Genomic DNA, 13,579 nt, shown 5'->3' on the forward strand with positions numbered 1-13,579 from the left:
TGTTCTTCAGACCTAATATTCAGGTCACTATTTCTTGTTGTCTCCTAAATGTAAATATATTGTTGGTAAAATGTAAAGCCAAGTTGTAGAATTTAAGGCCACATTAATAGAGGGTTGAAAATTTCAAGACAAATATAAACAAGTTTTTTCTGTTAATTGAACTTAAAGATTTTTTAGTGGAATGAAAATCAATTAAAATATCAGAATTCTTTGTTATTTATAAAAATAACTAATAGAAATAAACTGTTTGGGCCTTTGGAGAGACTGTTTTCTGGGCATTGAGTCTACATGAGGTAAAAATTTTTTTTAGAAATAGAGTTTTTACTTTGGGGACAGTTCTAGAAATATTGAGCTAAAAAAAAAAAAAGATAATAATAACTCACCAGTAAAGACTCTGCCTGCAATGCAGGAGATGCATGTCTGATCCCTGGGTCAGGAAGCTCTCCTGGAGGAGGAAATGGCTATCCACTCCAGTAATCTTGCACTCACTTTATCCTTGAGTCTGAATTCTTACATTATTTACACAGTTACTATCAGTGAAAGGAATTGGTGAATTATTATTAACCTTGTGGTTCAGTGGTAAAGAATTTACCTGCAAAGCAGGAGACCTGGGTTCGATCCCTGGGTGAGAAAGAACCCATGGAGAAGGGAATAGCTACCAATTCCAGTATTCTTGCCTGGAGAACTCCATAGACAGAAGAGTCTGGTGGGCTCCAGTCCATGGAGTCGCAGAGAGTTAGACGTGACTGAGCAACTAGCACACTATTATTGTTATTAAGAGTAACAGTTTCTAAAAGAACATCAGTTCAGTTCAGCTAGACAGTCATGTCCAACTCTCTGTGACCCGTGGACTGCAGCATGGCAGGCTTCCCTGTCCATCACCAACTCCCAGAGCTTGCTCAAACTCATGTCCATCGAGTTGGTGATGCCATCTCATCCATCTCAACCATCTCGTCCTCCTCAACCATCTCATCTTCTGTCATCTCCTTCTCCTCCTGCCTTCAATCTTTCCCAGCATCAGGGTCTTTTCTAAGGAGTCACTTATTCTCATCAGGTGGCCAAAGATTTGGAGCTTCAGCTTCAGCATCAGTCCTTCTAAAGAATATTTACGACTGATTTTTTTAGGATTGACTGGTTTGATCTCCTGGCAGTCCAAGGGACTTAAGAGTCTTCTCCAACACCACAGTTCAAAAGCACTCAGCCTTATTTGTGGTCCAACTCTCACATCCATACAGGACCACTGGAAAAACCATAGCTTTGACTAGATGGACCTTTGTCGGCAAAGTAATGTCTCTGCTTTTTAATACACTGTCTAGGTTTGTCATAGCTTTTCTTCCAAGGAGCAAAAGAACATAAGTATGCTACTTATACATTGGCTTATCTTTATAGTTACCAAGATTGTTCTTTAGGAATTTATTCTATTTTGTTTTGGGGACTAAAACCAACATTAAAATATGCAATGAAATTAGAAAACAATAGCTTAGTACTTTTACTTTAAAATATTTGCACTATTTTACTTTTGACTATAAATTAGTAGCTCCTATCACAGTTTACATTTTCCCTGAAGTTTTTTGAAATACAACTTAAATTGTGGTGATTTTACTTTTTATTCTCTGCTTATCCCAAGTTCTACTCATATTCAATTTTGTTACTATTTTTATTGTTTTAAATTCCTATAGAGATATCTCGTCATGTATATGTATATATATATGCATATATATTCAGTTTATATGTATATGCATATATACTCATTGATGTTTTATTCATTACATACTGTGAATCTATAACATGAAAGAGATTGGGCTAAGTTGAATATTTATGTTGGTCTAATGTCACGACTGAGCGACTTCACTTTCACTTTTCACTTCCATGCATTGGAGAAGGAAATGACAACCCACTCCAGTGTTCTTGCCTGGAGAATCCCAGGGACGGGGGAGCCTGGTGGGCTGCCGTCTGTGGGGTTGCACAGAGTCGGACATGACTGAAGTGACTTAGCAGCTAATGTCAATACAGGGTTGGATAGGGAGTTTTTCCCCAGGTTATTCATTTAGTATGAAACAATTACTAATTATTTGTTCAGCCCTTGTGAACTGTTTTGATAACTAAATACATAGTAGTGAACATGACATAATGTCACTAACCTCATAATATGTGTATTTGTAAAGTGTAGAAATGAATTAACAGCAGAGTAAAAAGACAGTGAAGATGGCTAAAGTAGTTCATTTAGATAAAGTGATCAGAAAAGGCATTTGATCAGAGATCTGAAATAATAGATAATAAATATATCTAACTTGTAAGATGGTAAACTAAGTTTCATCTTCTAGATAGAATATGTAGCATGCACAAAGGCCTGATTGTATTTTGGAAAGCAACAGTACAAATAATATTTGAAGAATGTATTACCAACATATATTAAATGGTGCACAGCTATGAATCTTTTTTAACCTTGTGAAAAATCAAGGTTCTTAATCCTTTTATGTGAAGCTATGCTTCTTAATCATTTTTTAAACCAAAGATTCTTTTAAAAATTCCATTTTACCATGACCTCTGCTCTGTATCATGTTCATGTGTTCATTTATGCATTATTCTTCTTATAGTATGGGAGGGGAGAATAGTCAAAACCCTGACTGCCAGACATAGTTACTAAGTTAGAAATTCCTTTTATTCAGTTGAAGCAAAAAAATGATTTTTTAAGATTTTACTAGTTTGTTTTGAAATATTTAATTTTAAAACTTATACATAGCAACAACTGCTACTCATAATCTAAGGATAAGTATTTATTTTAGTTTTTAGAGATCTTCAATGTTCTTGCATTTTATTAACACTATACCATATAAATTAATTTGTGAACTTCTGTGTTGCAAGCATCTTTGTGATGTGCAAAGAAAAATGCAGAATCAAAGTGAAGCTTTCTCAGTAAGGAGTTTATATACAGCTTTAGCATATTATATCACATATTATTATATTTAAGTTTGTTTAGCCTCAAATTTTCTAGGAGGGATTTTTCTCCCAAATGGATTCACCATCCCATGATATGAACTTATAAAATATCAATAGAGCAAAATTCCTAGAAATCTATCACCTTACAGATCTTTCTTTTTCAAATGCAAATTTTACCAATAACCAGATTTATATCCTTCTGTTGCCTTGTAAATGAGTCCAGAGGGAAATATCTCAAAGCAATATCTTTTAGAGTTTCTCATTATTCTTTTATCATGCATAAGAACCTAATTAATTAGATGCATGTTAATGTGTATCATATTTAATGCATCATTCACTTATTCATATACACAGACATCCAGGAAATGTTTGCTGACTGTTGCTTTTGTCACACTGTTCCACCTGAGTAGACTAATGGAGAGATAACTCAATTGTCTGGAGAAGTTTTTGCATTTTTAACTAACATTTTTAAAATGTTGTATGTGTCAGGCATTGAGCTAGAATATACTGATAAATACAAAATGATGAAATACTTCACAGCCCTGTGGAAACTACAGTGTATTTGTGAGATTGCAGAAGAGCCAAAAGATGACTGGGTAAAGTATTATGGGAATAACAGATATGATATAATGGTTATCACTCACTTCAATATCTTTAATTACTGGAACTACATTAAGATTTTTAGACAAAAGGGGATTTCTCTGCCAGATGTAACCATACAGCTCTCCCACTGGGCATGTGATCCTCAGTCTCTCTCCATATTTACCACACACCAGAATATTTAGAATGAGGTTCATAATCCAAAATGTGTAATATTTTGTTTAACTGCCTTTATATAGTGTCCAACTAACCCTAATAAGACTGTACATATGAAGAAAAAAGGGGCATTGAATAGTCTTTTTAAAGTGGCAACAGTCTCTAGTTCTCTTTGGAGGTGGCTGATTCTGACTCAGTTTTCTTAGAACAGTGGCAGAAAAAAAGGATCTGCTTGATTTCACATTTGGGTGGAGACTGGGCTTCCCAGGTAGCTCAGCTGGTAAAGAATCTGCCTGCATTACAGGAGACCCTGGCTCAATTCAGGATCTGGAAATTCCCCTGGAGAAGGGATAGACTACCCACTCCAGTGTTCTTGGGCTCCCATGGGGGCTCAGATGGTAAAGAATCTGCCTGGAATGCAGGAGAACTGGGTTCAATCCTGGGAAGATCCCCTGGAGAAGGGCAGGGTAACCCACTCCAGTATTCTTGTCCAGAGAATCCCAGGGAGAGAGGAGCACTGAGCTACTATGCACAAACCTTTTATATGTATGAGAAACAGGCAGCAAGAGCAATGTTCATGAGAGGAGGTTTGAATTTTAATATATTCTGTAATAAAGATTTTACTTTTGTTAAAGAAAGAAGCTGAGGCTGGCAGACGGAAGATGGATTTAGCCACTTAAGCTGACATTAGTTGTAACACAAATTGGGATTACAGTAAGTAAGGCAACAGAAGGAGTGAGTCAGATTTTTTTTTACTACAACCAGAAGGTGCTCACTTTTATAAACAGCACACCTACTATAATAGTGAAGAAGGGTTGAGTATAGCCTAGGTTAAAACAGCTAAGTGTAAGGAGCTCCATAAATGTAAGACTTTCTTTACCAAACCACAAAAATTCACAGGTATGGACACTGGAAGGGTTAGCTTGACATGGCAAGGGGCAGCCCACACTGGTAGTGTCCTCTTGAGTTCTCTCTTCTCTACGTCTCTTCCCTATTTGTACTCTGCCATCATTACAATCTTCCCCTGACTGTGTATCATGGTTTTCTCACTACAACAGCAGAATTGTGTAGTTGCAATAGACAGCGTATAAGCAGACAGGATTACCACAAAGGATAATGGTAGCAGACAGATAATAAACCAGACAGGATAACCCACAAAACAGACAGGATTTACCACCTGGCTCCTTACAAAAAATTTTTGCTGACCCCTGGACTAAGCATTGTCTCTGGTAAGACTCTGAACTTGCAACAGTCACTGATTTTGTCTCAAGAGTAAGACACTCAGTTTACAGGTTCAAAATACATCAATATCTAAACACTTCTATAGCTATGACACTTTTGGAAGGTGAGTCAGAATGCATTCAGTAACAGGTGTTCACCCCTTCACAAATGTAACGGGATTTTTAAAAGATTTTTATCTCTACTGTAAAACATATAGCATTTTCAACAAAATTATACTGGCAGTATCTGGACACCAAGTTACACATTTTTTCAAAAGGAAAATATTTCACTGTTTTCATCACACAGCACAATCATGAACAATTATGTATTAAAGTTAAGTATAAAATACAAATAGTTGTATATTATATATAGATTTCTGCCCAGCCAACCAGTCTATTCTGAAGGATATCAGCCATGGGATTTCTTTGGAAGAAATGATGCTAAAGCTGAAATTCCAGTACTTTGGCCACCTCATGTGAAGAGTTGACTCATTAGAAAAGGCTCTGATGCTGGGAGGGATTGGGGGCAGGAGGAGAAGGGGACGACAGAGGATGAGATGGCTTGATGGCATCACTGACTCGATGGGCGTGAGTCTGAGTGAACTCTGGGAGTTGGTGATGGACAGGGAGGCCTGGCGTGCTGCGATTCATGGGGTCGCAAAGAGTCGGACACAACTGAGCAACTGAACTGAACTGAACTGAACCTGATCAACTTGTAGATATGAAAAACCAGGGTAATACTGAATTGGCATTCTAGTGGAAGAAGACAAATTCCACAAAGATATTCATTTAAAAATTATTTTGAAAAATAAAAAATGCCACCTGTTCTCAGTCACTCTGATAAATGAGAGATTTCACTGTACTTATGCATTTTTATTTTTCTGCCACTAACTATTTGGGTCATATTCTAATTTATTCCATAATATTTTAGCCAATAAAAATAATATTGTTTTCACTGAGAGATTAATTATATTTTTCATTCTCTTAAATTGAGTTCCTACCTGCTGTTTGAGCTTTTATCAAACTAATATAATCTTAGAAAAAATTATGACTTTGAAACAAACCATATAGTAAGTATTTTGCCTTAGTTTTAGGCTTTCCTCACAGCTTAGTTGGTAAAGAATCTACCTGCAATGCAGGAGACCCTGGTTTGATTCATGGTTCCTGAAGATCGACTGGAGAATGGATAGGCTACCCACTCCAGAAATCTTGGGATTCAGCTGATAAAGAAGCTGCCTGCAATGTGGGAGACCTGCGTTCGATCCCTGGGTTGGGAAGATCCCTGGAGAAGGGAAAAGCTACCCACTCCAGTATTCTGGCCTGTAGAATTCTCACATAATAGCAAAGTAATGCTCAAAATTCTCCAAGCTAGGCCTCAGCAGTATGTGAACCATGAAGTTCAGATGTTCAAGCTGGATTTAGAAAAGCCAGAGGAATCAGATATCAAATTGCCAACATCCGTTGGATCATTGAAAAAGCAAGAGAATACCAAGAAAACATCTACCTCTGCCTTATTGACTGCGTCAAAGCCTTTAACTGTGTGGATCACAACAAACTGTGGAAAATTCTTAAAGAGATGGAAATACCAGACAACATGACCTGCCTCTAGGGAAATCTGTATGCAGGTCAGGAAGCAACAGTTAGAACTGGACATGGAACAACAGACTGGTCCCTAATCGGGAGAGGAGCACATCAAGGCTGTATATTGTCACCTTGCTTATTTAACTTATATGCAGAATGCTGCTGCTGCTGCTGCTAAGTTACTTCAGTCATGTTCAACTCTGTGCAATCCCATAGATGGAAGCCAACAGGCTCCCCCATCCCTGGGATTTTCCAGGCAAGAATACTGGAGTGGGTTGCCATTTAATATATCATTAGAAATGCTGGGCTGGATGAAACACAAGATGGAATCAAGATTGCTAGGAGAAATATCAATAACTTCAGATATGCAGGTAACACCACCCTTATGGCAGAAAGTGAGGAAGAACTAAAGAGCCTCTTGATGAAAGTGAAAGAGGAGAGTGAAAAAATAAGCTTAAAACTAAACATTCAAAAAACTAAGATCATGGCATCTGGTCCCTTCATTTCATGGCAAATAGATGGGGAAACAATGGAAACAGTGAGATACTTTATTTTGGGGGGCTCCAAAATCACTGTAGGTGGTACCTGCAGCCATGAAATAAAAGACACTTGTTCCTTGTAAGAAAAGCTGTGACCAACCTAAACAGCATATTAAAAAGAAGAGATATTTCTTTGCCAACAAAGGTCCATCTAGCCAAAGCTATGGTTTTTCCAGTGGTCATGTATGGATGTGAGAGTTGGAATATAATGAAAGCTGAGTGCCGAAGAACTGATATTTTTGAACTGTGGTGTTGGAGAAGACTCTTGAGAGTCTCTTGGACTGCAATGGGATCCAATCAGTCCATCCTAAAGGAGATCAGTCCTGAATATTGATTGGAAGGACTGATGTTGAAGCTGAAAGTCCAATACTTTGGCCACCTGATGTGAAGAACTGACTCACTGGAAAAGACCCTGATGCTGGGAAAGATTGAAGGCAGGAGGAAAAGGAGATGACAGAGGATGAGATGATTGGATGGCATCACCGATTCTATGGACATGAGTTTGAGCAAGTTCCAGGAGTTGGTGATGGACAAGGATGCCTGGTGTGCTGCAGTCCATTGGGTCACAAAGAGTCAGACACGACTGAGCAACTGAACTGAACGGCTGTAGTTTTGCCTCTCTGTCTTTTTCTCTAATGTGTTTATATCATAAATAATTATTTTCCTATTCTTTCCTAAACTTGCTCATGACCTTCCTTGAAAATTTTTCCAATCTTAAGTTTGAGCTCCATTCTCAGGAACTTTTGATGATTATACTATGAATATTTCAGTGATGACTTTGGACATTATCATATTTACTGCTTGTATTTTTCATGCAAAAATAGATAGTTGATTGAGAGAGGAGATAAAAATATGTATAGATGGACAAATTATAGATGGAAACGCACAGTTAAATAAGTGGATAGGGAGACGGGTATATACGTAGGGAGAGATAATAGGTATGAAGAGACAGATAGAACCACTGAACAACCTAATTGAATGAAACATTATACATACAGCTATATATATGACCTACATTATAAAGTACTACATATACACATGATAAACATATATAAATGTATGTTTATGTAATATAAAATCTGAAATATACATACATGAATATATACACTGATATATACATACTTGCATTTTTACCCATACACGTCTAACTTAATTTTGATTATATCCTTTCGAATCAGCTTCAGTTCATAAAATATTCCTTCCTGACCCTAAAAATTAGGTACATTATTTTAAATTAAATAAAATAAGCCAATAACAGGATTGTTAATCTGTGTGCCAAACTATTTCTCTCATGAAGATAATATTCACTTTGTTTTATTCTTGTTTTATGAAGAAATTTCTGACATTAGCAGTGTTGGCTACTGTGTTTCACTTATTTCTGTTTAACTCTACATATACAACGTAAATAATACTAGGTAAAATATATTTATTTCAAAAAGTATTATAAAATTTATAAAGCACTACATTAAGCTTATACAAATGAAAATAGAACTGTACTGTAAACTAGATTCCAGATTAGAATCCTAAACCTGCCATTAGTCAATGGTGCTTGACCTTTATTACATTATTCACACTGTTTCCACATATATTACTAATTGTATTGAGTTAAATAGATTCTTAAGTCCCAATATCTTTCTAAAAAGTTTGACTTCTTTATATAAACATGGGGATGACCCAGAGAGATGTTATGGGGAGGGAGGTGGGAGGGGGGTTCATGTTTGGGAACGCATGTAAGAATTAAAGATTTTAAAATTAAAAAAATAAAAAAAAACTAAATTAAAAAGATTTAAAGCTAATGTTTATTTGTATGTGAATCACAACAGTTTATACTTGCAATATTTCCTTACTTGTGCTGAGAAAAGACTGAATATGAAAATTTGAACTGTAGTAGATGAGAAGGTAAGAAAAAAAATAATCACTTACAAAGCCATTTGTTTATTCAGAGTAGGATAAATGCCTTAGTTGTCACTAACAGAAATGCAATTCCAAATTGTCAATGGACTATAAGTTGGAGACTGATAGGCCTACTATCGTATTTTTATTATACTTTAGAACTTTCCGATAGATCAAAAACCATCTTTAAGGCCATTCATGACTTATGAATAAAACTTATTTTGGCTGCTTAGCAAATCTCTTTCCTTCTTTGGAATCTGATATATTTATTGTTTTAACCATTTACTTAGTGATTCTCAAAAGATGTAAGTTTTTGAAGAGTTGGGTGAGGAGGATTTTATGCCAGCTGTGGTTGGTTATTGAATTTACCCAAAGGAAAAACTAACTTGGGTGTCCCTCATGATTGGAGGTAGCTTACAGCTTGAAGCAAAGCCTCCTCCAAAGGGACTCCTATCATCCTGGACAGTGAGAGAAGAGGCTTTTTTTTTTTTTTTAAATGGATGACTTTAAAGTGGTTCCTGGGTCCTTCAGAAAGATAATCCCTAGGTTATAAAAACTTGCAAAAGGATTATAAAAAGATTTATACCTCAAAGGATCAGAGTTTGAGTTTTTGAAGCAAATGTTCTAGGAAAAGGAAGGAGATGGGCTAAAAATCAAGAAGAACCCTAAATTTTAGTCAAGTTCAGGGGAACATTAAGATGCTCTTGGTCAATATCCATGAGCTTTCTTATAGAGAGCTAGAAATAGGATCTTACCAGCTTAATTTTCTCTAACTCTTTCCTCAAATTTGCCATGTTTATATGGCAACTTAATAATATATGAGTTGATGGTATCATGTTTAACTTAGAGCATGAAGATAAATGTGAATAGCCAAGCTATTTGATGACACACTCATATTTATTTTTCTGCCAATATAATAATGAATAGCCTTTTAATGCCTTCTTTTGTTGCTAAATGACCACTTGTCATTGCATAAAATAACAAATCCTATGGTAGTAGCTAAGGAGTAGTGATTAAACTGGCATAGTTCTTCTATTATCTTTTGAAACTATCAGATTCCTTGGAACGAATTATATTCACAAACGTCACCAAGACAAACTGAGTTTAAAAACACTGATTTGCTTGTGTCTAAAAAAGTCAGTATTCACACAATGAATTTGAGAAAATTCTCTTATTTAGGAATAATTATAGTTATTCAAAATTAATAGGTAGCTTTCACTTACAACAACTTCCAAAAGCAAATATTATTCATTATCCTTCATTATTTTACTATTTTGTAAATATGTTTGGAAACTCTTAGAAGATGTATTTTTAGGCTCTTCAGTTCAGTTCAGTTCAGTCTCTCAGTCGTGTCCGACTCTTTGCAACCGCATGAATTGCAGCACGCCAGGCCTCCCTGTCCATCACCAACACCTGAAGTTCACTCAAACTCACGTCCATCGAGTCAGTGATGCCATCCAGCCATCTCATCCTCTGTCGTCCCCTTCTCCTCCTGCCTCCAATCCCTCCCAGCGTCAGAGTCTTTTCCAATGAATCAACTCTTCGCATGAGGTGGCCAAAGTATTGCAGTTTCAGCTTCACCATCATTCATTCCAAAGAAATCCCAGGGCTGATCTCCTTCAGAATGGACTGGTTGGATCTCCTTGCAGTCCAAGGGACTCTCAAGAGTCTTCTCCAACACCACAGTTCAAAAGCATCAATTCTTTGGCGCTCAGCCTTCTTCACAGTCCAGCTCTCACCGTCCATACATGACCACAGGAAAAACCATAGCCTTGACTAGACGGAACTTAGTCAGCAAAGTAATGTCTCTGCTTTTGAATATGCTATCTAGGTTGGTCATAACTTTTCTTACAAGGAGTAAGCGTCTTTTAATTTCATGGCTGCAGTCACCATCTGCAGTGATTTGGGAGCCCCCAAAAATAAAGTCTGACACTGTTTCCACTGTTTGCCCATCTAATTCCCATGAAGTGATGGGACTGGATGCCATGATCTTCATTTTCTGAATGTTGAGCTTTAGGCCAACTTTTTCACTCTCCACTTTCACTTTCATCAAGAGCCTTTTTAGTTCCTCTTCACTTTCTGCCATAAGGGTGGTGTCATCTGCATATCTGAGGTTATTGATATTTCTCCCGGCAGTCTTGATTCCAGCTTGTGTTTCTTCCAGTCCAGCATTTCTCATGATGTCCTCCGCATAGAAGTTAAATAAGCAGGGTGACAATATACAGCCTTGACATACTCCTTTTCCTATTTGGAACCAGTCTGTTGTTCCATGTCCAGTTCTAACTGTTGCTTCCTGACCTGCATACAGATTTCTCAAGAGGCAGGTGAGGTGGTCTGGTAGTCCCATCTCTTTCAGAATTTAGTAAATCAGGACTGTCTTCCATGCCAATTGCAAATGTCTGGAGAGGGTACTGTACTTGGGCCTCTTTTAGCTGCTTCAACAGAGTGGCAGCAACCAAACTGGAATCCAAGCCACCTGATAAAAGGCAGCCAATCCTTCTGTCCATCATCAAACGTTTCTCAACGGCATTGTCAAAAATAATCCAGAGGTTGCTCTTCAGTTTCTATCTCAAAACCTGGGAAGAGTTTCTCCACGCTGTCATACAGGGCATACAGAGGCTCATCTCTACAGTGATGGTATTTCACCATTTCCACTGATGCTAATTTGCCATTTGGCTTTAAGTCCAAAACTTCATAATGTCCTGGCAAAAAAGGCTCCACTTTTAAAAAAGGAGTCATGGAGCGCTTCAAGTTAACAAGTCCTTTAGCTTCTGAACACACGGCCAAAAATCCATCTTCTGTCATGGCTTTAAACAAAGGTCTCACTCCATAGGTATCTCTGCCCAAGAACACTTTCTTATTGGCAGTATCCAGTAAAATAAATGCAAATACTCCATCCAACATACAAACTGTTTGTTCCATTCCTCCTTTGTCATAAAGATGAAGGATTATTTCACCATCCACTTTGGTCTGGTATTCAAACTCAAAATGGTGTTGCAGCTTCTTGTGGTTGTAGATTTCACCGTTGTAACAGAGCCACAAGTAAGGATATTTCTTCACTCGAATTGGCTGCATTCCAAACAGCTGGTCAACTACCGCCAACCGGTGAAATCCAAAGCAGCAATTGGTGTACCCATTAACATTTTCAAAATGGAATGCATCCAGACGCCTGTGTGCAATCTTCATAGCACTCAGACACTGAACAGAAAGGCAGTCATTGCTGCCAAAGAGCGCCCAAATGCCACATATGGTGCGATGAAGCTCCAAGTTCTCTGGGCTCCAGTGGGGTGAGTGGCCCAGAGCGGCCCAGCTGCGGCTTGCAGGGTCTAAAAGAGCATTTTCTTCTATTACCTTCTTTATAACTTCTCTAAAATGTCTGATAATTTAATATCTTTATTTAAAAACTTCCCTTGGAATTTTTGGTAGACTAAACTATTTTATTTTAACAATGTTTCCTCTGTATTTAGCACTGTGCCTGCATATACTACATATTTTATCAAATGTATATTGCATTACTAGATGAATGATGATAAATTGAATTGTAGGTTGACATACGGTTAATCAAGGTATGATTGAAAAACTGATTCTCCATATTTATAAGTTTTCCAAGATTTCTCTTTACTTTGTAAACTGAGTCAGTCTATTTCACCTAAGGATATTTTCTACCTCTCTCCTTTTTCTTGGTGTTTATAATAGCAAGAACAATTTTCAGTTTACCTTATGACTTCCTCTCTGTAGATGAATTATTTAAATATTAACTCTATGACACCATATGCTGTAGAGTATAGAAAACACTGCAATTTAAGAGTGATCCACTGAGTAGCAGCTGCTCAGTTCAGTTCAGTTCAGTTCAGTCGCTCAGTCGTGTCCAACTCTTTGCGACCCCATGAATCACAGCACGCCAGGCTTCCCTGTCCCTCACCAACTCCCGGAGTTCACTCAAACTCACGTCCATCTAGTCCGTGATGCCATCCAGCCATCTCATCCTGTCATCTCCTTCATGCTAGAATAGAGAAATGTAAAGAGGCTTAGGAATTCGGGGACCATAGGCTAAGATAGAGGCTTTGGATGAATTAAATCCAGGAATCTTGACATTCTATAAGGAATAGGAAGAACATTCACCCTTTGAATGTAGTATATGATATTTTTTTATGGAAAGTGAAAGTGCTTTGCTGTTTCATTTTTTGTTTACTTTTCCCATTAGAAGACTCTCTAATTACTGAAATTTGTAAACTTAACTGACAGTTTATATAAATTTTATATAACTTTCTATGTTTATATAACAGACAGTTTGTATAAAATTGTATAAACTGAACTGAGAGTAAACACTTTCATTTCTTTTAAAATCTGATAATTGTGAGTTAGAATTTTCTAATTTCTTTGTAAGCAAAAATAATATAAAAAGCTAAACTGAAACTTAATTCATGGTTCAGACTTTGATGCCAAAGTGCTTATCATCCAAAGCTTTTAATATAAAGCTATTGTTTTATTATCACATATTTTGTTTTACTTTTTTGAAGGTTGTATAACTTTTAAAATTTACTATAATTTTATGGTCCATGTGTTCTGAACTGTTATGAAATAAATCTCAGATGCCACATATTTTGTAAAAACTCTTCAGAATACTAAAGGCTCACATATTTGCCAAAA

At 36.9% G+C, this 13,579-nt stretch overlaps 1 pseudogene; it reads right to left on the minus strand.

Annotated features, from left to right (window-relative positions):
* Window positions 1-12,172, minus strand: part of LOC138094073 (asparagine synthetase [glutamine-hydrolyzing] pseudogene) — a 39,247-nt pseudogene extending 27,075 nt beyond the window's left edge.
* Between the last annotated feature and the right edge of the window lie 1,407 nt (window positions 12,173-13,579).

Source organism: Capricornis sumatraensis, chromosome 17 (genome assembly GCF_032405125.1).
Source record: "Capricornis sumatraensis isolate serow.1 chromosome 17, serow.2, whole genome shotgun sequence".
NCBI classification, from domain to species: Eukaryota; Metazoa; Chordata; class Mammalia; order Artiodactyla; family Bovidae; genus Capricornis; species Capricornis sumatraensis.